This window comes from Amblyomma americanum, chromosome 1 (assembly GCF_052857255.1).
Source record: "Amblyomma americanum isolate KBUSLIRL-KWMA chromosome 1, ASM5285725v1, whole genome shotgun sequence".
Classification (NCBI taxonomy): Eukaryota; Metazoa; Arthropoda; class Arachnida; order Ixodida; family Ixodidae; genus Amblyomma; species Amblyomma americanum.
This window is the reverse complement of record NC_135497.1, coordinates 181,132,463-181,156,237: the sequence shown is the minus strand read 5'-3', so window position 1 is coordinate 181,156,237 and position 23,775 is coordinate 181,132,463.

Genomic DNA, 23,775 nt, shown 5'->3' with positions numbered 1-23,775 from the left:
CTCTTAGCGTATGAAAGAAAAGTTTGACTTTAATTTAGCTTCGGACCCTCACGTCCAGACTACACAATGGGGAACTATTATAGATCTTGTATACAAAAGAGACTCTACCAAATCGAAATACTGTATAGTCAAAACTGAGACCGCTGCATGTTACTTCACAGATCATTGGGCAGTCTTCGTCTCTGTCAAGCAAAATGAATAAAAGATGCGTATACCCAATGTCTCACATTGCTAAACATACAGTGACCACAACAAGCTCAGCCAGAGAAACGTACTACCTCTCGCTACGTATATCCTGGCATAGCCGAGCTAAGCCACTGCGAATTTTTTCGACCCGCGAGCACGCACTGGCCCCGCTAGCCGCACCGGTTCTCGACAGCAATCAGTGAATTGGTTGTTTGCAAGACCTAATATCATTAACGCGCGTGCGACAATACGATGCGAATCGAATCTAACAGCGGAATAAATTGTTTCTAAACTGCTCTAAATGTCGTATTTTCACTCACCTGTAATCCGCGTTGGTCGCGCCTGGCCTTTGGTGCAGGTTGGAATTCAATTTCAGCCAATTGAATTTCTTCCCGTAGCAATGCGCAGAAAATCGAGTTTGTATCAAAATTGCGAAAGTGACGCAGCTCTCCTACCAGTGTACTTTTTTATGGACCACAGAATACGTGGTGGCATCTAAACGCCTGATGATAAACGTATACTGAAACTATATTAGCAAGCTTCATGTGGGTATCGCACAGACCACCTGCAATGCCCACGGTGCCGAATGTTAGCTCTGCTCACTTCGCGCACACTACTGTTACACACAAATGCTATAATGAATCGGCCAACGGTGCAGCGACACACGATTCAAGTCCAACTAAGCATTTGAGCACTGGAAACGCACATCTGAAGTGCAGGAGAACCGATGCTGGGCAAAAAAAAAAAGAAAAACGGAAACAATAGGGCGATACAGGCGCAGCCTTCCTTTTCGTCCCGTGGTTTATCCATTGTTTGTCGAAACTGTAACTTCTGTTTCATTTTTTCTACAGCACTTGAAAGTGCGAAACTATAGGCAGTGCGTGTCGAAGCAGACAGCATGAAAGGCGCTATCAAGAGTATCCCCAGGAATTGAAATTAGGTGTTTAGAGCGTGTTTCTAAATTTCTAGGGTGGAGGGGGGGGGGGTGCCCAAGGTAGAGAAGTGGTTGTCACTTTTAATTTTTATTTTTGTTGTCGGTTTATTTTTGTTGTCCAGGCCGAGTTTGTTATCTAATAAGAGAGGACGAGAATCTATCCGGAACATTTTCTTCGAAGCTCAAGTCGTTCAATGTTGTTAATTTCTATTACAGTGGTAGGGGAGTCAGTCCTTGATTATTTATTAAAGATAAACCTAACAGCCCTTCTTTGTAATCTTTCCAAATGTTTTTAAGTTAGATTTAGTGCAGGGTTCCCACGCTGTGCATGCATATTCAAGTTTAGGTCCGAGGCCGTATTATCGAATAATAGCAAAAGAAGGGTCTTTTTAAGTTTGTCTTAGGCAGAACAATTTTCGAAAGGAGAGGAGAAAATATTACTTATATGCAGTTCCATGATAGACTGCTCGTCATAGCTACACCTAAGTGCTTGTAGTTAGATGCTTGTTCCAGAGGGAACGAACCTAATTTATATGTGTAGATATGTGGTATGTTTTTCCGGGTTATTGGAAGATACACTTTTTTGACAGTATTCAAAACCATGCCCCATTGGTCGCACCAGTTCAAAACATGGTTCACGGCATTTTTCAGGTCATTCTGATCATCTCTATTCGCAACTTCTGTGAATAAAACAGTCGTCAGTGAACAATCGAATATGTGTGGTAGGAAGTCCACATTTATTGGACGTCCCGGTAGCCTCGGCTGGAGAGCCGGCGGAGCGGGTTGTTGACTGGCCGGCTGGCTGGCCGGGCTGGTTGAAAGCGTTCTCTGATGCGCGAGGCAGATCTTCTTCATCAGCGCCGCTGGCGATGCCAGCGCCGCTAGAGAGGCTCCCCCCTCTAGCGCGATGCGCGATAAAAGAGAAAAAACAGTACGTAATAGTTTGTACAGGTTCTCAAGTCAAGGACACAGCTTCGTGAAGGCCGGGTCAGAGCTGGGGAAGGCTGTCGGGCGGAAGAAAAGAGCTCTGGCGGTCGAGCCTGGCTGCCTCGCAAAGGGCGAGGGGAGCCAAAAGATGAGGATGACGGAAGCACAAGGCGGGAAAAGTCATCGAGGAAAAGGAGGCGAGCTAGGCGTGCCGCAGTCGGAAAGTATACTGGTGGGGGTGCCAGTTTGGTTGAAGCAGGCCGGAAAATGTCATTGCAGAAAATGCACCAGGGGCGGGAGTTACGGGCGATATGGACTTTGCGCTGTTCCAGCGGGTCCAGACGAAGGGATGGCGTGCGGAAACCGCTGCCGTAGAAGAGGAGGGTATGCCTCAGCCGCTGGCGACAATGAAACGACGGCACACGACACTGGGCTGGAGGTCTGCTGCGTGGGACTCGGGCTGCCTTGCAGGAAAGTGGTCGAAATGGTCGACGAGGTGCAGCGGCTTTATGCAAAAACGAGCTCACAGTGGCAGTGGGGCGTGTGGCTGGGGGCACAAAAAGTAACTCCGGGACGTAGTTGTCCAAATGGGAAGAATGCGGTAGGGCTGTCTAGTCTGTCTCGAAGGCACAGGCACTGGTGAAGGCGCCAGGCAGACAGGGATGTGTGGCAGGCGTTGCGGGTGGCGCGTGAGGTGAGACAAGGCCCTCGGGTGGCGTGCATGCGGGCCTCGCGACAGGAATGACAGTTGTGTTCACTGTGGTCAGGCTTGAGGGAGCAGGCGAAAGTGGTACTAAAAGAGAGTGCGGGCCCGAGTTGAGAAAGGGTGCTGCCGGTGATGGCCCAAGGGCAGGCGCCACACCCGGGAAGCAGGGGTGGTCAGGAGACGCCGTGGAATGGGAGATCAAAGGTGGATGGCCGTCCATAGGTGCCGGTGAAGCAAACGTGAGTGATCGGGGTGTAGTTTGAGGCAGCTGGTTGAGAAGGTTGGCAAGAGACTGGCGCGACCTCGCGTGGAACTTGCCGAACCGTGAGTGGGGGCACATAGGGTTGCGACGATAGTGGAGAGACCGGTGGGAGGTGGGGCGCCGACGTAGGAGCGGGCGGAAGGAAAACCGAAACAGCTCGGATAGGGAATGCGGCCAGGGGTGGTGGTTCGAGTGGCGCCGCAGTGTCTGAGTCCGGAACAGGAGCGCAGAGAGTCGGCGGTAGCCCCAAGCCAAAATATGCCGTCAGGCCCTTGTTGAAATCGGCGTGTATGTCGGCGCCAGGAGGCGGCAACCGCAGCTGTGCCAGGAGACCGGGTGGGAGTTCGCGGCTGGTGTGCTGATAGCGCAGCAGCTGGCTGGACACGTTGTGGACATGAAAGTGCGAGTCCAGCAGCGCCAGCCACAAAACGGGGTCTCTGGCATAAAACGCGGGCAGGCCGGGCAGCCGAGGAAGGAAGAGGCGCTGATACGGCTGAAGGAGCTCACCAGATGTGATGGGAGGTGCGTACATGGCGATGAAAAGCTGAGGAAAGCCTGGTGCGAACAGGGGGCGTGCAGCGGCAAGGCCAAGTGGAGGGACAGGACGGGCAGGAGCGCAGAACCGGTGGGCGCGGCGTTGCGTGCGTCGGAGCTGTCGTCCGGGTCACCAGATGTGGTAGGAAGTCCACATTTATTGGACGTCCCGGTAGCCGCGGCTGGAGAGCCGGCGGAGCGGGTTGTTGACGTGGCTGGCTGGCCGGGCTGGTTGTTGTTGTTGTTGTTGTTGTTAGCCTATCAAAAGATGGCACATACCCACACTGGGGGATCGGCCAAGAATCGGGTGGCTATTCACCTGAACGCAGTTAACAAAAAGGAGAAGCAGACCGAGACAACCGACGGACGGGACAAAGACGCCGCCAGCTTGGCTCTGTTAGGAGGACATCGTTCGACCCAGTGGCGTTCGTCCTGTTCATCGCTGCCCCGACGGCTCTGCTCTGCTGGGAACGATCGGCTTAGTTTCGGGTGGCTGATTGTGGCATTTTCTCTCTGCGTCTTGGCGCGGTAAGGCAGTAAGCCCGGACTATGTCCACCCAGTCTCCCGGCCAGGGGAGTTCCCTCTGGTCGGCTTCTCTGTCAACTGATCTCCTACCGTTGGAAGCTTTTTTGCGCAGTGGTGTCGGCAGTATCCCTGTCGCGCTGGTGCCTGAGGATGGTGGTGCTATCAGGATGAACAACCCTGGTGCTGTTCGGGCTGCTCTCCAGTCGACGACTTCTCATTATGAGTCAATCTCAGAGGTTCGCCAGTTTGGACGCGGTGGGATTCTGTGCAGATCGCCAGACCTCGCCTGTGTAAGAGATTTACTAAACTCCTCATCCTTTGCCTCCCTTCGGGTAAGTTCTTTCATCCCTTCTCATCTGGCGTGCACGAAAGGTATTGTACGAGGTGTAGACTCTTCCCTGTCTCCGGCAGAGACTCTTGAGCTTCTGTCGGCTGCAGGTGTTGTTGCTGTGCACCGCTGTAGCCGGGATGTAAACAACGTGCGGATGCCCACTGAATCAGTGATTGCTACCTTTGCCGGCACTTCCTGCCCCTCTGAAATCAAGGCATGGCCTCTAATTTTTCGGGTACACCCATTATCATCTCGGCCTCTGCAGTGTAACAACTGCTGGCGTTATGGACATAGCGCTGGCGGTTGCAAATCCAACTTGAGGTGTTGCAACTGTGGGGATGGTCATGCAACAAGCACCTGCACTGAGAAGAATGAGAAGTGTTGCCTTTGCGGTGGTGCGCACTCTGCAAACTACTCAAATTGTCCCTCTCGAGCTCAGGAAATTCAAATTCTGGAAATAATTGACAGGAACGCTGTTCGCGCCGTGACGCTATTTCAGAGGTCAAAGAACGTGCCCGCGGTTATGCCGGTGTGACCGCTCGGCAAGGTGTCATGCTTAGACTCAACGCTGTCCCAGGCAATTGCGGCTGCTGTGGAGGCTTCGATGTCTAAAATGATAGAAAAGATTGTCGCAAGTGTGTCGGAGTGCTTTACAAATGTTCTAGCGACTCAGATTACACATGCCGTGCAGGCTAGTTTGGCACCTCTTTCGACAACAATTCCCTTTCCTCTTGTCCGGTCTCAAATTCCAGTAGCATCACAACCCCAGGAACAAACTTCTGTCACTTCCGCTGTACCTACCTCGGGTACTTCGAGGGATGTTGATATAATGTATGATTCCGAGATGGTGGAGCCTGATGCGCGGCTTCTTAAGCGCAGTGGGTCCCCCATGTCTCATTCGTTGTCTTCTCAGGGCACCCAGCCCAAGTCAAAGAAGAAGCAGCTTGGCACTAAACCCAAGGATACCATTTTGGAGCAGGCAGTTGCTGCTGCTAGACTTTCGCAACCATAGCGTCGTTGCGAGTTCTGCAGTGGAACTGTCGCTCTATTCTTTCCGCTTCCACAGATTTACACTGCCTTTCTACTCAGCTTAATCCGGATGTCATAATTCTGCAAGAAACGTGGCTTTCAACCGACAAACATTTTCATATAAAAAATTATCGGTCATTTCGCCTAGACCGCCAGTCAAGAGGCGGGGGTTTACTAACTTTAGTCTCTTCAAAATTTTGCCACAGGGCTGTGGTATCTTTTCAACAAATGTCTCCTGACTGTGAGATTTTGGCAATAGACTTTGTACTTCCTGGGTGCTCTCCATTTTCAATAGCAAATTGTTATTTCCCCAATGGAGTCCAGGATGTTAGACCTCTGGATTTTTTACTCGTAAACTGTAAAAACCCAGTTCTCGTGGCTGGGGACTTCAATTCTCACCATGTGTCTTGGAGTTTTAGGACTAATTCATGCGGCAAGCGCCTTTGGGACTGGGTTTCTGATCACAACCTGATGTGCTTAAATTCAAGATCGGCCACTTATCTTCGCTCACACACTCAATCTGTTTTGGATCTCACGTTCATTAGTCCTGGAATTGGCGTAACGAATTGGTCGACAGTTGATAGCGGCACTTCAAGTGATCATATACCTATTCATTTTGATATCATATGTCGTGTTACTCCGGCGTCTTCTCAGTTGCGGTCACATGTAAATTATGACAGATTTCAGACGGCGTTGCGCTCTGCCCTTGCTCCAGTGTCTAACATCGCCGAGGTCCACCAGTCAGCAAGCATATGTCTGGCTATTGAGGAAAGCCGTAAAAAGTCGGAGTTCCTGGTGAGGCCAATAAGAGGGAATTCTTCTAACTGGTGGAATGCGGACTGTACAAGAGATTACAGGCGGAGGAAGGCAGCATGGAAAAAGCTTCTTCATAACCAATGTCCGAATAACTGGAGTGATTATAAATTTATTGCAGCCACCTTTAAACGCACAGTTTCTCGCGCAAAGGAAAAATATGACTCAGAACACTTAGATTATCTTTCAAAGGCGGGCAACCGACGTGCACTATTCGGTTTTCTACGGTCTAGAAAACAGCTCATGTCCTCTCATAATTTTCAGTCATTAGTTATGTCACCTGTAGAAGCTATTCAGGCGGTTGAATTAATAGCCACAGGCCTGCAAAAGCGGTTCTCGTCTTTACTACCTATGCGACCATTGTTGTTTGCACCAGTCGTACCAAATGATAATGCCTCACAAGTAAATCTATCAGAGCTTTCACAAGTGGTCCAGAGATTGCCAGCTGCTGCTCCTGGCCCTGATGGTGTTACCACAAAGATGCTCAAGATTCTATTTGAAGAGTCTCCCAACTCCTTATTGCACCTAATAAACTACTCTCTCAAACACGCTTGGATACCTTCTGAGTGGAAGCTGTCCAAGGTGATCCCTTTACTTAAAAATCAGGGTGGAGGCTATGAATTGGACAATATTAGGCCAATTTCTTTAACATCAAACGTGGTAAAGTTGATAGAAAGGTTGTTACTAATTCGGGTGTCAGCCATTGTGGACCGCAAAAGTATACTCAGCCCGTGCCAACTCGGTTTCCGGCCACGGTGTTCCATATGGAATGTACATGCTGATCTTGAGAGCAGAATTCTCCTTGCTCGTCGTCAACGCCTGGTCGCGGCTTTGGTTACGTTAGATGTCGCCAAAGCTTACGACAGTGTAGAACACTCCATTCTGATACATAGGCTACAGTCTCTTCAATTTCCAGATTATATAGTTGCATGGATATCTGCATTTCTTCATAACAGGGAATTCTTTTGCGTCCATAATGGTGTTCATTCAGAGAGGTATAGACAAACGCGAGGTGTACCGCAAGGAGCTGTTCTTTCTCCTGTGCTCTTTAATATTCTGTTAAGCTCAATTCCTCTCCACCGCCATGTACGCACTTACGTCTATGCGGACGACACTGCGTTTTTTGCTGCTGCGCCGGATATACATTCTCTGTATGGTCTATTGCAGTCATATTTGAATACACTTGAGCACTGGTTGAGCTCATTACACCTGAAGTTAAATGTTGGCAAGTGCGCTACTCTTGTTTTACCTCTATTCACTCCTGTAGTGGTCTCTCTCACTTGCCAGTTAAAAATAATACATCAGGTTCAATCCCTAAAATACCTAGGGGTCATTTATGACAACAAACTCACCTGGCGACCTCACATTGAACATGTCGCGGCGAAAGGGGCTCGTGCCGTGGGCATGTTACGGAGATTATGTCATCACCGGTACGGCATGCGCAGAGATGCGCTATTAATGATCTACATAATGTATGTCAGGCCAATTTTAGAATTTGAATCAGTGTTGTTTTCAGGCTCGGCTACATATAAACTTCGCCCTCTCGTCCTTTTAGAGAGAGAAGCACTTCGCATGTGCCTCGGCCTTCCAAAATTTGTGGCTATCAATGTGCTGTACCTTGAAGCCCGCATTCCGTCTCTCTTATCACGACTTCAATTTTTAACTGTGCAAACTTACCTCAGGATCTATGAATCCCATTTCCACCGTTCCCAAAGCATTTTCTGTTCTCAGCCGACCTCCTTTTTTGGTGTCCCCTGGTCTCGTTTCAATTCCCCTCAGGTAGTGTTTGTGCAAAGATTACTTCAGCCTTTAGATGTAAACATTTATGATATCCTTCCTGCGCTTCGGAATGGGCCCACTATACACATTGTTTTCGACGACATATTCCCAAAAAATGCAAAACTTTTGCCACAGAGTATTCTAAATGGCCTTCTAGAGGATCATCTGAGGACCCTACCAACCGATATAGCAATAGCCACTGATGCATCGCAATGCAATGAAAAAGCAGGTGTGGGAATATTTTGTTCCCATTTAGACTGGTCCTTTTCTCTGCGCCTTCCAGATTTCACCCCTATTTTTCAAGCAGAGTTTCTAGCAGTTGTACTTGCTCTACGCAAGCTAGACCCCTCTATTACAGCAGTTGCAGTAATTACTGATTCTTTATCTTTGTGTTCGTCCCTCGCTGCACAGGTTGACGGTCCCATTTTATCAACTTTCTTATCCCTACTTCCTCCGCATTTGAGCCTTGTTCATTTAGTATGGGTTCCCGGCCACAGCAGTGTGACAGTAAATGAGATTGCTGATAATCTCGCAAAGGCTTCCCTCAGCGGCCCCGTGTTGCCAATCATCCCGGCTACAGCCTACATTACAGCATCTAGATTTCGGCGACGTGCGTTTTTAAGCACGCAAGACACGTCACTTTTAACATCGGCGGATTATGAGCACCTTAAATATTATTGGAACAGGAAAATCTGTTGCTCTCGGCAGCTTGAAGTATCACTGACGAGGCTACGCTGCCGCATCCCCCCTCTAAATTTCTATTTACACAAGTCGGGTTTGGCGCTCTCTCCCCTTTGTGCATTTTGCCGTGAGCCAGAATCTATTGAACATTTTTGGCTGTATTGTTGCCGATTCAACTCACTGAGAAAAAGGTTGCTGGAGGAGCTCTTGCAGCATCTTGGCCTTAGTTTGAGCAGCCCGCTCTTGCTATCATTTGGCACCACCACGTTTGGGTTCAGCCACAGATCTGTTTGCACCGCTGTTCAAAATTTCCTGATAGAATCTCACCGACTGCCTTGATAAGTGTTTCAACCTTTTCTTTTCTATCAATTATTACATTTTGACTAAATCATTACTATTTAATCACTCTCTATATAATTATTCTTAAAATTTTAAAATCAAAACACTCATCCCTTTTCTGTTCATGACGAAAAAAATTCACCGGGCTGGTTGAAAGCGTTCTCTGATGCGCGAGGCAGATCTTCATCAGCGCCGCTGGCGATGCCAGCGCCGCTACAGAAACTTCTATGAATAAAACACAGTCGTCAGCGAACAATAGAATATGCACCGATGGGCTAATCACTTGAACAATATCATCGATATACAAAATAAAAACCAGAGGGCCCAAAACACTTCTCTGTGGGACACCGGAAGAAACTGGAAGACAGTCCTAACGTTGACCGTCCCCTTCAACAAACTGACTTCAGTTGTTTAAGTATATATGCGGTAATCCGTGTAATTAAAATATCAGCAATGCCATTTTTTATTTTTAGAATTGATATATCATGAGGAACTTTGTCGAACGCCTTGCTGAAATCCAAAAAATTGCATCAATTTGGTCCTTGCTATGTATTCACGATGCAAACAAATTGATTACTGTAATTAGTTTTGTTCCTGTCGAGGACCCTTTCCGAATCCGTGCTGGAATTTATTTAGAACTGAATTTCTAAAAATTCGTTCATGCAGTGTGCAATTACATTTTCTCTAGTAGCCTGAAGCACGATGACGTCAATGATATGGGACGGTAGTTCTGCAAGAAAAGACGATCTCCTTATTTGTAAACGGGAACGATTCGGGCTGTCCTGTAGTCATCAGGAAATTTGCCTGTGAGTAAAAAAGCATGAAAAATAATTCCAAGGAGTTTAGCCAGAGTTTCGACACAAAGACGCAGGAATATATCTGGAATATTGCCTGCACCAAATGATGTTTTGGTTTCTTATGTTCAACTGCATAGAAAAGACACCAGGATAAGAAATAAAAAGGGCTTCAGAGGGATAATACACTCGGCGCCGGCGGCACATGAACTATTAAAGTGCTGAGCAATATCCCGATGATCACACACCATAGTGTTGTACACAGAAACTTGAGACACTGCTTTCTTTTTTTTTTTTCACTGATGTACACAGTCGATCACACTTGTCTACAGCGCTCGGGCGGTGTGATGCGTAGAAAATGAAGTGAAATCTTTTCGCAGCGGCTTTGCTAGCGATAAGGCGCTGGTGCCTGTGCGGTGCACGTGTCTATTCTGCTGCTCTCCAGCGCAACCATTATCAGTGAAAGTCAATACCTGGTTTAGAATTCCGCTTTATTTCCCCCGGATGGCACCTCTCGAGCGCTCTAGACAAGTGTGATCGACTCTGTACTGCCAAAACTTACGTGGCTCATTTTTAACGAAGTCCTGAAGTGCTGTGTTAAAAAAAATAATTTTTCGCATCCCGTATGGCGCGTGCTATATTCTCCAGCAAATCCTTTAGCTGATTAGGCTTTGTGCGCCTCTTCTTGAGCCATTTTGTTTTTCGCCGTAGTTGAATTATGCGTCGTGTAATCCATGGGGTTTCCTTGCGTTCCATTCTGTGTCTGCTTGGTACGAAGTTTCGACGCAATAAAATCACGTTTTTGTAAACCTGTCCCACAGTGCGAAGACATTAGTATCACTGTAATCTACAAAGCAGGTTTGTAGATGTTCAATTATAGATGCGTCGTTAGTGCATGCGACTTATCTTTAAAGCAGCGTAGTGATAATTGTTTGTTTTTTGTCTGTCGTACTGGCCTAATAATGAAGCACTAACCAGCAGACATGGCAGTAATTAAATCACTGTAATAAAATTACGGTAATTAAGTTACTTTTATCGGCAATTTGTAATGTAATTCATTATTTTTCTGGGCTGGTAACTTAATGCTGGTAATGTAATGAAGTACTTTGGAGCAGTAATTTCACGGCAAAATTAATTAATTATTAATGAAATTACTTTCGCTGAATAATGTGTCCGCACGTGCTTCTCCTTGTATCTGCCATGCTTTGGCCTCGCGTTTGTGGGGTTGAGCGTCTACTGAGCAAGAATAAATTACGGAGGGCACTTAAGACTAATTCCATGCTTTGAAGGTGAAAATATTCATTTTTTATATTTTCCTTCCTTTCTAATGACACACCTACTCATTAGCATACATTCGTGAGGCAACGCATACATTAAATTAACCATTTTTCGCCAAGAAGCAACGAGGTTTCGTGGACCATGTGTTGCATGCTCACCTCGCAATCTGAAGGTCCTTGGTTCAATTCTCTGCGCATTAGGAAGAAACATTTCTATTCGCTGATGACGTGATTGGGGGTTGTGGACCACTGTTCCTGGACGCCGACAACGACGCTAGGTATGATTGCTAATGGACCATGAAAGGCTTTCGCCTTAGAAACGCGCAACCAGCAATAGCCACCACTACAGGGAAGCAGCGCATGCGGACGGGAGGCGATGTGCGCGCGGGCGTCAGTACTGCCTTGGCGAAGAGTCTTCTTAGCAGCCACAGGACGGCTGCACATCTTGCTGCACTGCATACGGTCTCGCACACAAACGCGCCGCAGGGCCACCAGGAATGCTCCATGACCACGGCATGCCGTATGCACATACGCACTAGGCGCACTGCCAGTGCTCGAGCAAGTACTTCCCTCTTGACTGCTCCGTAGTATACTGTCACATCGCCGCACTGTCAAGAACTCTCAGCTGATGTCGTCAAGGAAAGTTGGTTGTGAGTTTTCGGGAAAACTAACTTTTTTGGCCGGATTTGAAGCCCTATTTTTAACTCAAGGGAAACATAGGCAACAGCGTCACCGCGACATGCAATTTATTTCCGCCAACTTGCCTTCGGAACGAATCAATTCAACAGCAGAATTGTCAGCTTCTCTGCGCCCCGGTGCACTTCCGGGACGATAAGCGTGAACAAGCAGTCGGCGCATCAGCAAAGCGGCTGTTCAGTGGACTAGGGCTACCTTTCTTCAAAGAGGGGCAAAATATTTCCATCGCAAACTTTCAAGCTCAGTGGTGATGTGAACAAAAAAATGTGAAAATTTTGCAGGAACTATGCCATATGCGCAATTTTTTATAGTGTCGAAACTAAAAAGCAATTTCAAAGTAATTTTCATTACTTAAGGCAAGTAATTGTAACGTAATGTCAGTACGTTTTAAGACCAGTAATTTGTAATGTAATTTAATTATTCCTGTGAGATTTCTACTAAGGTAACTAGTAATGAATTTATTCACTTTTCAAAAGTAATTTTGCCATGTATGCTAACCAGGCAGTAATCTGAGAGTCCCTGTTCAACGGTAACAGTGAAAGTGACAAGGTTACGAGGGATGAATACCAAATCTAGCAATGAATTTGTTGAACCGACTTGACACCATATCGGCTAATCAGAAACACATGTCATAAGATTAAATCCCAATTACAGCATGAGCACCTAAAGATTGTTGCGACTCAGGTAGCATGGACGGGCCGGGCGGAGAGGAGACGAGGAAGATGGGAGACTACGTTAGGAGAAAGGCGAGGAAAACTTTGTACAACTATTTACAATATGTCCTCGTACACCGACTGAGAGTACTTCTCAGTTAAAGAGTCTCGATGAGAGGCAGCTACTCGGCCGAATTCGGTGCCGAGTTGTATCGGGTTTTTCCACCCTGATATCCCTAGATGGAGGTTGGGCCTGCCGAGGAAGGCGTGTCCTGAAAAGTTCACTGTGCCACTCATCACGCTCGTTATCCCCGTCACGTGTTGAGCTTGAGTCCTGGATGCCATCTCCGTCGTGCATACACCGGAATATCCGCGAGTGGCGTTCCCACGGTTCGCAGGTGGTCGCACGTGTTCCTCTCCAGTGCACGGCGCACAAGGCCACGCTGGGTAGGAATACCGCTCGCCGACAGCTTCCCCTTTGGAAGACGAATGCCGCTGTCAAACATAGGATGGACCCCGCCGACTCCCTGTGCTGGTAGCTTTCAGGGAAGGCTAACTGGCGCCGCTGCCGAGGATATGCCGGGGGGATTGGCCTAGCGCCGCTACCCGGGACTCATTGGCAGCCCGTGGGAAAGTCCGCTGTATCTTCGCCAGTCTTCTCACGCGACGAAGGCGAAGCGTAACAGACTGCCCCGCCGGGAGAAGGAGATCCCGATGGGCAACGGACTGCATCCGCTGCGTCCAATACATTTCAACTCCAAACCAGATGCTTTCTCGATGCAGCGTCATTTGGGCGATATTTGTAACTTTACGGGTAACCTAAACGCGTTCACCGTAGTGGACTCCTCTGGCAGGTGGCAAACGCATGCTACTATAAAGCACGCCCGCAGAGGCATCAAAAGCAGCCGAGTAAGCCGGACGTGGGAGAAAGCGAAATGGGACGTACAGCTCCCGTCGCAAGTTGCCCGTGCATTTCATCATGTTAGATTTAGAGTTTCACCTCATCTGAAGAGTGCGTGTAATCGACCGCGTAATTAAGGTCTGCAGTAAACGCACCCACTCAGATCAAATGTGTCCTTTATTTTCCATTCACAAACAAAAAATACAGGAAAAAGCACAATGGTTAGTACACTGCCACCTCAAGCCAATGAAAGGCCGTTATTCAGGCAATAATGGAATACACTGAACGAGGACGAGGACATTTCTTTTCAGGGATCGTTGCTATTAAAAAAAATCTGACAGCTCTGCAGCAGAATGCTAAAAAAAACGACAATGACCCCCGCTTCATAAAGAGCCTTCCCGTCTTTGACAGAGAGCAAATAGGCCATGGGGGCCACGAGGCCGGAAGCCGACTTGGTCTCCTTCTCCACGTCTGACGCTTTTGAACAGACGACGAAGGCAGCTTGTCTCCAGGAAAGTACCTTCGGGGCGCGAACTTGCAGCCGCGAGTCTCAACAAGTCATCAAACAGTGGCTTCGCCGGGTCTGAGAGTGAAGGAGTGGCTACTATGCATTCCAGCAAGAGTTGATGAATCTCTCCGGCCACTCTTGAGCATCAAAAGCGGCGAGCCACGTCATGTAGAGGCGTCGAAGAACTCTCTCCGTTGGGTATCCTGTGTAGCGGCTCAAAGCATCACGGCCGCCTCTAACGGCCATGTCATCTGTCCAGTCGCCGTTGTTGCCTGTGATCACAGTTACGTACTTCTCGACCGGCCCACACAGCGAAAGTATGTCATCGCTGCTGGCAAAGGTGGCGAAGGGCAGGCGCGAATTTTTCACGTACTCTTCCCGCCGTCGCTTCGGTCCAGGCCACTCCTCGATCACCTGCGTCACCAAGAAGCGATCAGCTAAATGTCCCAGGTATTATAACGTGCGCTTCGCGAGAATTACGCACAATTTTAGCATGAATACTCTCAGAGCTGTGCAAGTAACATGTGCTGAGGTTCTTCGTTCAGAGTCACTGCATCTATCTATGTACCGACCACAGCGCCATGAGGCAAAACAGTATACGAAAGGAGCAGACACCTTCCGATAGCACATACAGCGGCAGCTCACAAGTGAAAGGGGCGTTTGCCGCCACATAGCAAGTTGTGTCATTTTCGTCGCGGCCCAACCGTTTAGTAGTAGTCGAAAAATCGCAACGTCACCAGGGTCGCCCGTAATTATCCATATGCGGCTTCAAAGAATAAAAAAACTAATTTCGCAGCACTTTTCTTGTCTTTTTCGTCCAAGAGTGAGCACACCCGTTTATCATCGGCTAACCCTGCCCGTTGGATACGTAGCCTACATCTGGAAAGAACTGCTCGAAAAGCATGGCTGCAAGCGCCACCACGCGTTCCCCTTGGTCCCTCTCGGCCCTCCATCCTGACAGCCGTACTAAGCTACGCAGCACACACATGCTTGACGACGAAAAATATCGCGTACGGGGCAGTGGAGAGGCATCACCTCAGAGAGCGTCGGCACCTGTCGAGCGTGAAGGTTCGGAACAAACTAAACCACGGTTAAAATTTTTAAGATCCGCAGTCCTCAAAGATACGCAGTTGCAGGAGTAGGGTACGGCCAGTGCGTTGCGCATGAGAAAGATTGTGCAACGCGGACAGATAACTATGCAAATTGAGCAAGAAAAGTGATAAACTCACCGCAGGGATTTTCCGAGGCTTCAAGGTAGCTACAAGCACAGCGAAAACTAACAAAAGTACTTACAAAATAATGGCTACCACAGAAGTAACAGCAGTAACAGCCGGAAGCTCGAACAACGCAATTCGAGATGAGGAGAGATGCAGAATCCCGGATAACTAGCGCCGACTGGAGGCGCAATAGCTCGTCATGCAAATTAAAAAAATATATATATCTTGTGAAAAGTGAGTTGTTGAGGTAATTTACTTTTGCAGGGAAGCATGGAGTAATATGGCATTATTACCCGTGAATATGCGATTGCTCAGCACAGAGTCCGTCCGACGGGAGCGCCATGACGTAAATGCAATATTATGAAACATAAACGCCCTATGTGCGTGAGGCGCATAGAGAAAGAAAATTATAAAGAGCGGACACTAGGCGTAACCTGGCCCCACGAACTGCGTAACGTTTAGTAGGTGGCCCCTCCGTTTAAAGGCGCAACCACACACGGTGCGGGCGACCGGCTACGCAGCAGACGGGGAGACGAAGCAGAACGAAACCAGGAGACGGTCGTCTGCGTGGCTGCGCCTGTGAGCGTGCGGCGTCTTTTTTAGCGCGCAAACTGCGTGTTTTTGTGTCTGACTTGGTCTTGACGCGGAACTCGTGCACTTTTTGACGACGGCAATGTGAGAAACATTTCTTTTTTTGCCAAACTACTGTGCATTTCAAGCACTTTACGCTGACCATGTCGGCCGGTACCTTGAATTACGCAGTTAATGAAGAGGCGCGCACGCTTCGTGGCCTGCCTGTTGTTCTGGCGCATTTCGTGGCACTCCTGCTGTTTCTGACAGTGGCAAGGTGAGGAACGTTTAGTTCTTGCCAAACTGCGCTGCATTTCAAGCAGTTTCGCTCAGCACGCCGGCCGGTGCAATATGGTGGTTGTGAAAGGCACCGTATACCTGCTCCCGCCATGGCGCGAGCGCAATTAGCGAAGGGCGCGCCCATGCCTTGTGCGTTGTGCCTAGCGGTAGTTTCGCATGGTTACGCGTTGAGTTTTACGTGGACGAAGGTTGTTTTTTTTTATGGCGGCCAACAATACACAACTTCTTTCTAGTGATGTTTGATGGCGGTCGGGTAAAATATGTGGTCAGCTTGAAAAAATCGGACATCGCGTCGGAAATGAACGTTATCGCGTTGTTATTACGGGCACGTAATTTTCAAGAATGCCGGGAAAAAATTAACGCATGAAAAGCTCAAAAACTAGAAACTTGAGCATCGAAGACTCCGCCGTCTGCACGAGTGAAAACGCGCATTGCACCCGCGTATTGACAACATGGAGTGCGCTTTTAAAAACAGCCAGTAAAAAAAGTAAACTAGTACGACTTTCTAAAAGCTTTAAAACTAGGAGCAGGTGCGCTGAAAGTTGTCTTGGCTTCTGAAGACATGCAATTTGCACCTGCGCATTTGTTCTCAGTGCTCCAACACACTGTGAGCGACTGGTTGAGAGCCCGTGTTGTAGCCCGCACGGTGCCAAATACTTGTCGGACAAAACGCACAGTTGGCGTGGAATGAGACCTATAGCTTTTAGGGGGCCTAGAGCAACGTCGGGGAATGGAGGAATGCTTGCAAATCATTGGGGGATATCTTGTAGTCTTGTGTGTGGTGCATCAATGTTACGCACGCTAAGTTACGAGAAGCCTGATTTTTCTTTAGTTCGTATCTTCGCTGCTTTCGCGCGTTTCGCTTGTTAGCACAATTTTTTTATAAGGTTTAACAATGACACTTGCTGCATTTTTCAGCTGGCGGTGCCCACCGGGAGCGACAGCCACTGCTGTGAGCCGTAACAATGGACGCACAAGAAGCGCGGAACGAGCTTAGTTATGCGCCAGATGGCGACTGTATCGGCTTGTTTTTGCGCTTATACGGAGCAATGATAAATGTTCATTTCACACAGCACCTGGTGTCTGTTCTCGATTCGCACTGCTTGACGAAGGCTGTGGCGCAGCTTGTCCAGCGTTGTCCTGTGTAGGTTCTCCTCTTGTCCCTGGTATTCTTTTGACTGGTAAAAATTATTAATGCAATTAATAATTAATACAATTTTTCATCTTCCTGGACCGAAAATAAATAGATAACAATAGGGAGACCACACTGAAAAGAAATAATGCGCTATGTGAGCACGGCAGGCTGCAGCTCATGCTATGGTTCAAACTGCGCGCGCCCGAAACCGAAACCAGAAGATCCCTCACCCAGCCGCTTGGTGCGCTTCAGTCAATTGGGCCGCTGGGCCCTATGGGCGTGTCAGCTCGTTACGAATTCGTTTCTCTATGCATGGTCATCCAGCCACTGTACATGCTAGCGATATCGCAGCCTCTTCAGCTACTAAAGTACGAGTACGTAGAGACCCCGCTACCCGGAGGCAAAGACCCCCTCATCACCTACAAGGAGCTCTCTGAGACTCGCAGAACAGGCCGAAGGATCTATCCACCACCAGATAGGTCCCTAACACCCTCAGAATGTAGGGCCTGGCGAAAAATGCAGGCTAATCGCTTCTTCCCTGATGTTACTCTGCCTAATGAGCTTGCAGGCGACACAGAGGTTTGCAATCTCTGCAACGTACCTCTGAGTCAGAATCGTCTAATCTGGCAATGCCCCGTATCTCCGGCAGCTAAACAGACTGATCCCCTTGATGAAGTTGCCTGGGAGTCCAAATGCGGATGTACAAAAGATCGTCCTACGCCTGGCGGTGTAGACCCCTTCTCTCTCTCTCTCATCTAGCCACCGTACTCTATGCGTGAGGGGTGAAGGAGAGCATGGCCACGCCTGCCTGATATGCAGCGATCCGTCGAATGTCGAGAAATGATTCGAGAGAAGACATTGAATCGCCGCGTTCTTACTCATGGTTGTGTCGTTCCAGAGCAGCATTGCAACGACGCAGAAACGAGTGTGGCCTCCGCAAGAAACGGACCGTCTGCTTCTTCTTGTCTGCTTGCGCCGGACTGTGTCGCTGGCCATGGCCATGGTTTTGTTTGTACTTATATTTCGATTTTACCCTTATAGCCTCCCATTTCATCTTCGAATTGGATTTCGCAGTAGCTTCGGGGTAGGAGGAGGGGGTGGAGGCCTTCTTGTGGTTGTAGGCGGGTGGGAAAGCATAGGTGGGAGCTGTAATTTTGCCGGTTCCGGAGGGCTGTGTGTGGAAGCCTTCTCATGGAGGCGGATAGATTGTGGGCACAGGCTCGTAGGTGGGAGATGAATTGTTCCCGATGGGTGTCCAAAAGTGCATCCATCAGGGGGTGTTTCCGGAGGGTGGTGGTGGGTAGTGGGTGTTGGCATTCTGGAGTATGAAGGTGTGTGGAAGGGTGTTCTTTGGAGGCCTTCTCTCTAGACGGCCTCCAAAAACAAAAACCTATGGTGGAGGTGGGTGGGCGATGAGGGAAGGCTTGCAGTTGGGAGATGCTTTTTGAAGAGCAGGTGCCTGGAATTGGACCAATCCGAGGCTGCTTTCAGAAGCTGGAGGATGATGTTGGTGATGGCTTGAGGCTTTTTGTAAGCTGGAGGTGGCGGCGGGTGAAGGTTCGTGGAGGGGTGATGTGGGTGGGAAAAGAGGGGTTGGGTTGATGTATGGTGGATGGTGATTGAAGGCTGGTAGTCGGTATATGCATTTCTACCCGTGAGTGCCCGGGAGGAGCTCACCCGGGAGGTGAAGGCTTGACACACACACACACGCACACACGCACACACGCACGCACGCACGCACGCACGCACGCACACACGCACACACACACACACACACACACACACACACACACACACACACGCACGCACGCACGCACGCACACACGCACGCACACACACACACACACACCATGGATAAATTTGAGAAAGGAGGCTGTAGTGCTAACGCAGTGAAAAACAACACCAGGATACTTTAACACCAAGTAGGATATTCCAACCAGTGGCGTCGCAAACAGGAGCTTCGTTTGCAGATGCCTTAAACTACTCGGCAATCTTTTTTTTTTTCATTTTTAGCTTCATGCTATCTTTGTCGCATGAAATAACAATCGCCCCCCTAACATTCCTCGTGCCTCACTTGACCGGGTCGAATTCAGGAATCTTGCATGGCATACGGCCTCACATCACTATCACTCCATTTCTCCTCTCGAACATCAAAATTCCGGGCGGAACACACCGCAGTAAAGGGAAACCAGTAAGGCGATTGAACTTGCGCTTCTTGTTTATACATGACGCAAATTTTTTACACGCTAAACAGTCCCATGAGCACCAAACGTTCACACGGAATCAAGGAGGATTCCACGACAGGCATAAATCTTATAGAGAATGGCATGGTCTTGACGCCCTTTTTAAGGGTCTGCTGATGTACTATGACCCAAAAGAACCCAGCATCACGACACACGACAAAGCTATACTCAATGGTTTCTAGTTACTCGCGCAGGTAGCAATTCACTGACCACGGTAAAAACTTCCCCTTGGTGCGAAGGCACGTCTTAACGCGTAAGGCCCACGTGTGGAGTCTAAAAAAGGTTTCTGCGGGTAATTGAATCTACATCCGCAGAACTGGCTCTAATACACTGGCGTCAGAAAAGGCTAGGTAAGGCAGCAGGCATATGGGTAGAGGAAGTAATGACCGATCAGAACCTTCGTCATCTGCCTTCTGGAGATGACAGATCTACCTATCCAAATTCACCAGAGTTTCGTTTTGCGTGCTTCATGAGATAGATTCGGGCGTATACATAGGCCATTTACACAAGTTTTGAGTTGATTTGATTCCGTGCCATAAAACTAATTTTTCCATTTTTTTATTTCTCTATAACATAGTACAAGATGTATACAAGGTTGACTAAAAACCCATTAGTTCAGAATTTTTCGGTCCTGAACCCGTTTCAGCCCGTTTGAACTGGTTCGAATAGGGTCAAAGCGGTTCGAACCGGAACAGAATGTCGCTGCGGAGCCTAACTCGGAATTGAACCCGAACCGGCGTAAGCCTGAACCCGAACAGAAAACGGAAAAGTTCCGGTTCAGCATCCAGGCGAGGAGCGCAGAGCACCGCACTCCTGGCGCAGTGGAGCAGCAGTTAAGCGATACGCCGTTGCCCTGCGACGGCAGCTGCACCGGGGAAGCTTGTGCGACCTAGGTTTCTCTTCCTGAGCAACCTCTCGCGACCAATCATTAATTTAACTGCCATCTGCTGCGGTGGGCAGGTTGTGATGACACGACGAGGTCATGTGATCTAGGTCACTCACCTAGATTGCTTCTCTGGGGATTTTTCGCTCGCGACCAACGACGCCTACGACGACGCCGGCTTTTCTGAGACACGGGCTTCTCAACGCTCAGCGTTCAAACACGGAGAGAGGACGCATTACAGCTGAGGGCGGTTGGGAAAAGTTAGGGGCGATAGATTTGATATATGCAGGGGAAATGCGACAGCGATCCTTTTCCCTCGCCACTCTATTCTAATTTTCATTATATTCCAATTCGGATTCGATTCCTGTTCTGAGTCTTTCACTCATCAATATATTCTGATGTTCTTCTTTTCCATTGCTATTCGTAATCGCTTCTTCGAATGCGCAGTAGCGATTGCGGAGAAGGAATAGCTCCCGCAAGGCTCATTTTTGCGCAGATAGTACTTCGGGAGGCTGTGCACTATACTGCACGCAGACCTTCTGTTGTCTCAGAAATTTGTCTTCTTCAAGAGGTTCCTTTTACAGCGACAGCTCTTAAGCGCCCGTCCCTGGCTTGCGCGTCGCAGTCGTCGCCGTCGGCATAACCGGTGGGTTCTTTAATGACATCCACCCACCGGGCGGAGATTGGCGTCGAAAATTACGGCACCCTGCCGATTCGCTGCTCATAAGAGGGCTAGGGCTTTCGCGAGCAGAGGCTGTTTTGTGACTTGGGGCTCCTATATCTTCACCGTTGCTTGTTGTGTTATTCAAGCAAAGGGAAAAGATGCTGTACACCGATCTTAAGCTCGATCTCCTTGCATAGTTCGTTAATTGGAGCGCATGCTAGGGGATCAAAATGTTCTTCGCAGCTAAAATTAGAATTTGATTGTCTGCTTCACGTCAACGTGCCTAAAAATGGAATTTGGCAGAAATAAGTTGCGATATATATTAAAAACAACCTACATATCCTCCAAGTAGTTGACCAATTTTTGATCAGGAGTTCCTTAGAGGTGATATATTTTCTTGGCGATGAGACTAAGCGCCTGACTTTTCGATCGACGTCAAAGACTTGCGTTACTTTATCCATCAGGAGGAATAGCGAGACGCGGAGGAGTGTCTTGCATCCGGGCACCAGCGCGCCGGCAGCCGCCGGAACGAGAAGGCCCAAAGGCCGGTCACGTGATCACGTGATCAAAAATGGCGGCGCCAATGCTCTCGCGCTGTAAAGCGTCTACACTACTTCAAGGACTGGGTGCATATCTGCACTGGCTTTCTACTGCAGTCAACGTACTGCTTTCATGCAAGGCCTAGATTTACCACGCGGGCCAGCTATTTCACGAAAGAAGTGAAAGTGCTTAGGATTTGGCAAGTGCGTGATGCAGGAACTAGGCAACGCCGTATTGAATCCGAAACGGCTGGCCGCTAGCCGAGATACAAAATACCCCGCATGTGCATACTAATGGAATAGCAAGCGTTTTTCGCAAACTCAAAAGCCTCCAACATTTACTCACTCCTACAAATTCCTGAAATTTATATTACGCTGAGCAAAAAAATTGTTTCGGGCTCACGTTGACTTGGCGAAACTTCTGCCAATGCATTGCTTTTAGTGCAGCACAGCGCAGAAAATCACTGTTTAAATGGCACAGCTATCCTACTACGCATCCAGCCACTCAACCCGGTTTAAATCTTAATCTGGCCGATGAGAAAACTCATGGCACGAGACCTAAAAGGTGCGGATACGACCGCCGAACACAGAGACAGAGATGCGGTACCCTATGGCTTGCCGAACAGCGCGCTGCTGCAACGAAGGTCAGGGCCAGACCAGCTGAGGTTATGCTCTACGTAATGAACATTTTCCTCGAAGAATCTTGGAATGCAATACCCCTCCCCCCCCCCCCCTTATCACCATAATCAGCTTACAGCCTAAGGCCACTGTTCACCATAACTCTGCCCTGCGCGAGCTGCGGCCACCTTACTCCCGCAAACCCCCAACCTCATCTTCCCACCTGCTTCACTGCAACTCTTATTACATTCACGTGCTCTTGCAGTCTACTTCGTTGAACTAAAAATTTATTGGTTTTTCTTTTCGCATTACATGCGGAAATTACAGCAGTCGTACCCTAGCGGCACTGCGCTCTCCTTTCTCTGGGGGTAAAGGAAAATGGAGGAGCACAGTTCCTTCGATAGATCGGCAATTTGTTCCGCTCTGTAGGGTGAAGCCACGCTGGGGCACTTTTTTGCAACTTAACGTCCAGCAATGAGAGGCCATTCGAAACAAGGTATACCCCCTAAAGGGCACAGCAGGGCTTTCAGAGCTTCCAAAACATATGCCCCAGTGGGATGCCAGGCCAGAGGACAGTTGTACCCCTCACTTAAGAAGCATTGTGCTTTGCACACTCTCCCAGGAACGTTACTGCCCCAACCAACCACCTGTACACAGATGTTTTCAAGGCTGCCAAGCATTGCAGCAGTAAGAAACCAAAGCACACATCTGGATGTCAATATTGATTATATAAACATGCACTTCTCCAGTAAGCAAGGGTGTTCTGCAGAGTAGCACACGGGGGCTTGAGACACCATTCCAGAAAATGTTCCACAGGCTAAGCTGTTGTATAGCATAGCCTTCCTGGAAACATTTTTACTTGTGATAAACTAAGAAAGCAAACATTTTATATAAAAATATAGTCCAACTGTTCCAGTTATCACATGGTCTGCATTGCAAAATTCTATACAAAAGTCCAAAGCATCAAGTGAACAACCCTCCCCACACCTCACCCATTTCTCTTCTCTTTATATATAATATATATCACAGAGAATGTGTCACAACAGTTTGTATAAAAATTGGAGAGAAAGCACTCATCCCCAAGTAGGTTTCATCTCTTGGCAACAATTCACTGCTTGACCAAAGCAGTCAACAGCACACCTTCGAACAAAAGTACAAAAGTGGCAACGAACATAACAAATATTGCCATTAAAAGATCAATAAATGGATGTCACTGACTCTGCAGCCGAAGCAGCCCCAGGAACCTAAACATGCTTCTGTTTATCCACAAGGACTAGTTGGCTACCAGCGTAACTGCACTCAGCTGAAACAGGCCTGAATTCTCTTCAAAGAGTACAGAGTCAAAACTCACACAGATCTAAAAAGTTTAAAGGGGCTATGAAACACCTTCCTAGGATAATACACTACCTCACTCAACCACTACATTCTCTTGTCGTGAACACCTGAGCTAAATAATACACTTCTAAATGCAGCAGAGAACCCACAATTGCGAGCGATGGTCAGTCCTTTCCGACGACTTTTTCATGCACCCTCCTCTGTCGCACGCTCTTGAGTGATTCTGTTCAGAGATGGCTTTTGGTTGCACTCTTTCAGGAATAATACAGCAACCCTGGCTGGCCAGTCAGCAGCATTGCTCCGGTAAGAAGAGGAAAAGGCGCTAAGACGCTGAAATTCAAATTGACTACAGAAGAGTAATTCTACCAAACGCATTTAGAAAACTGTTGCTTGAG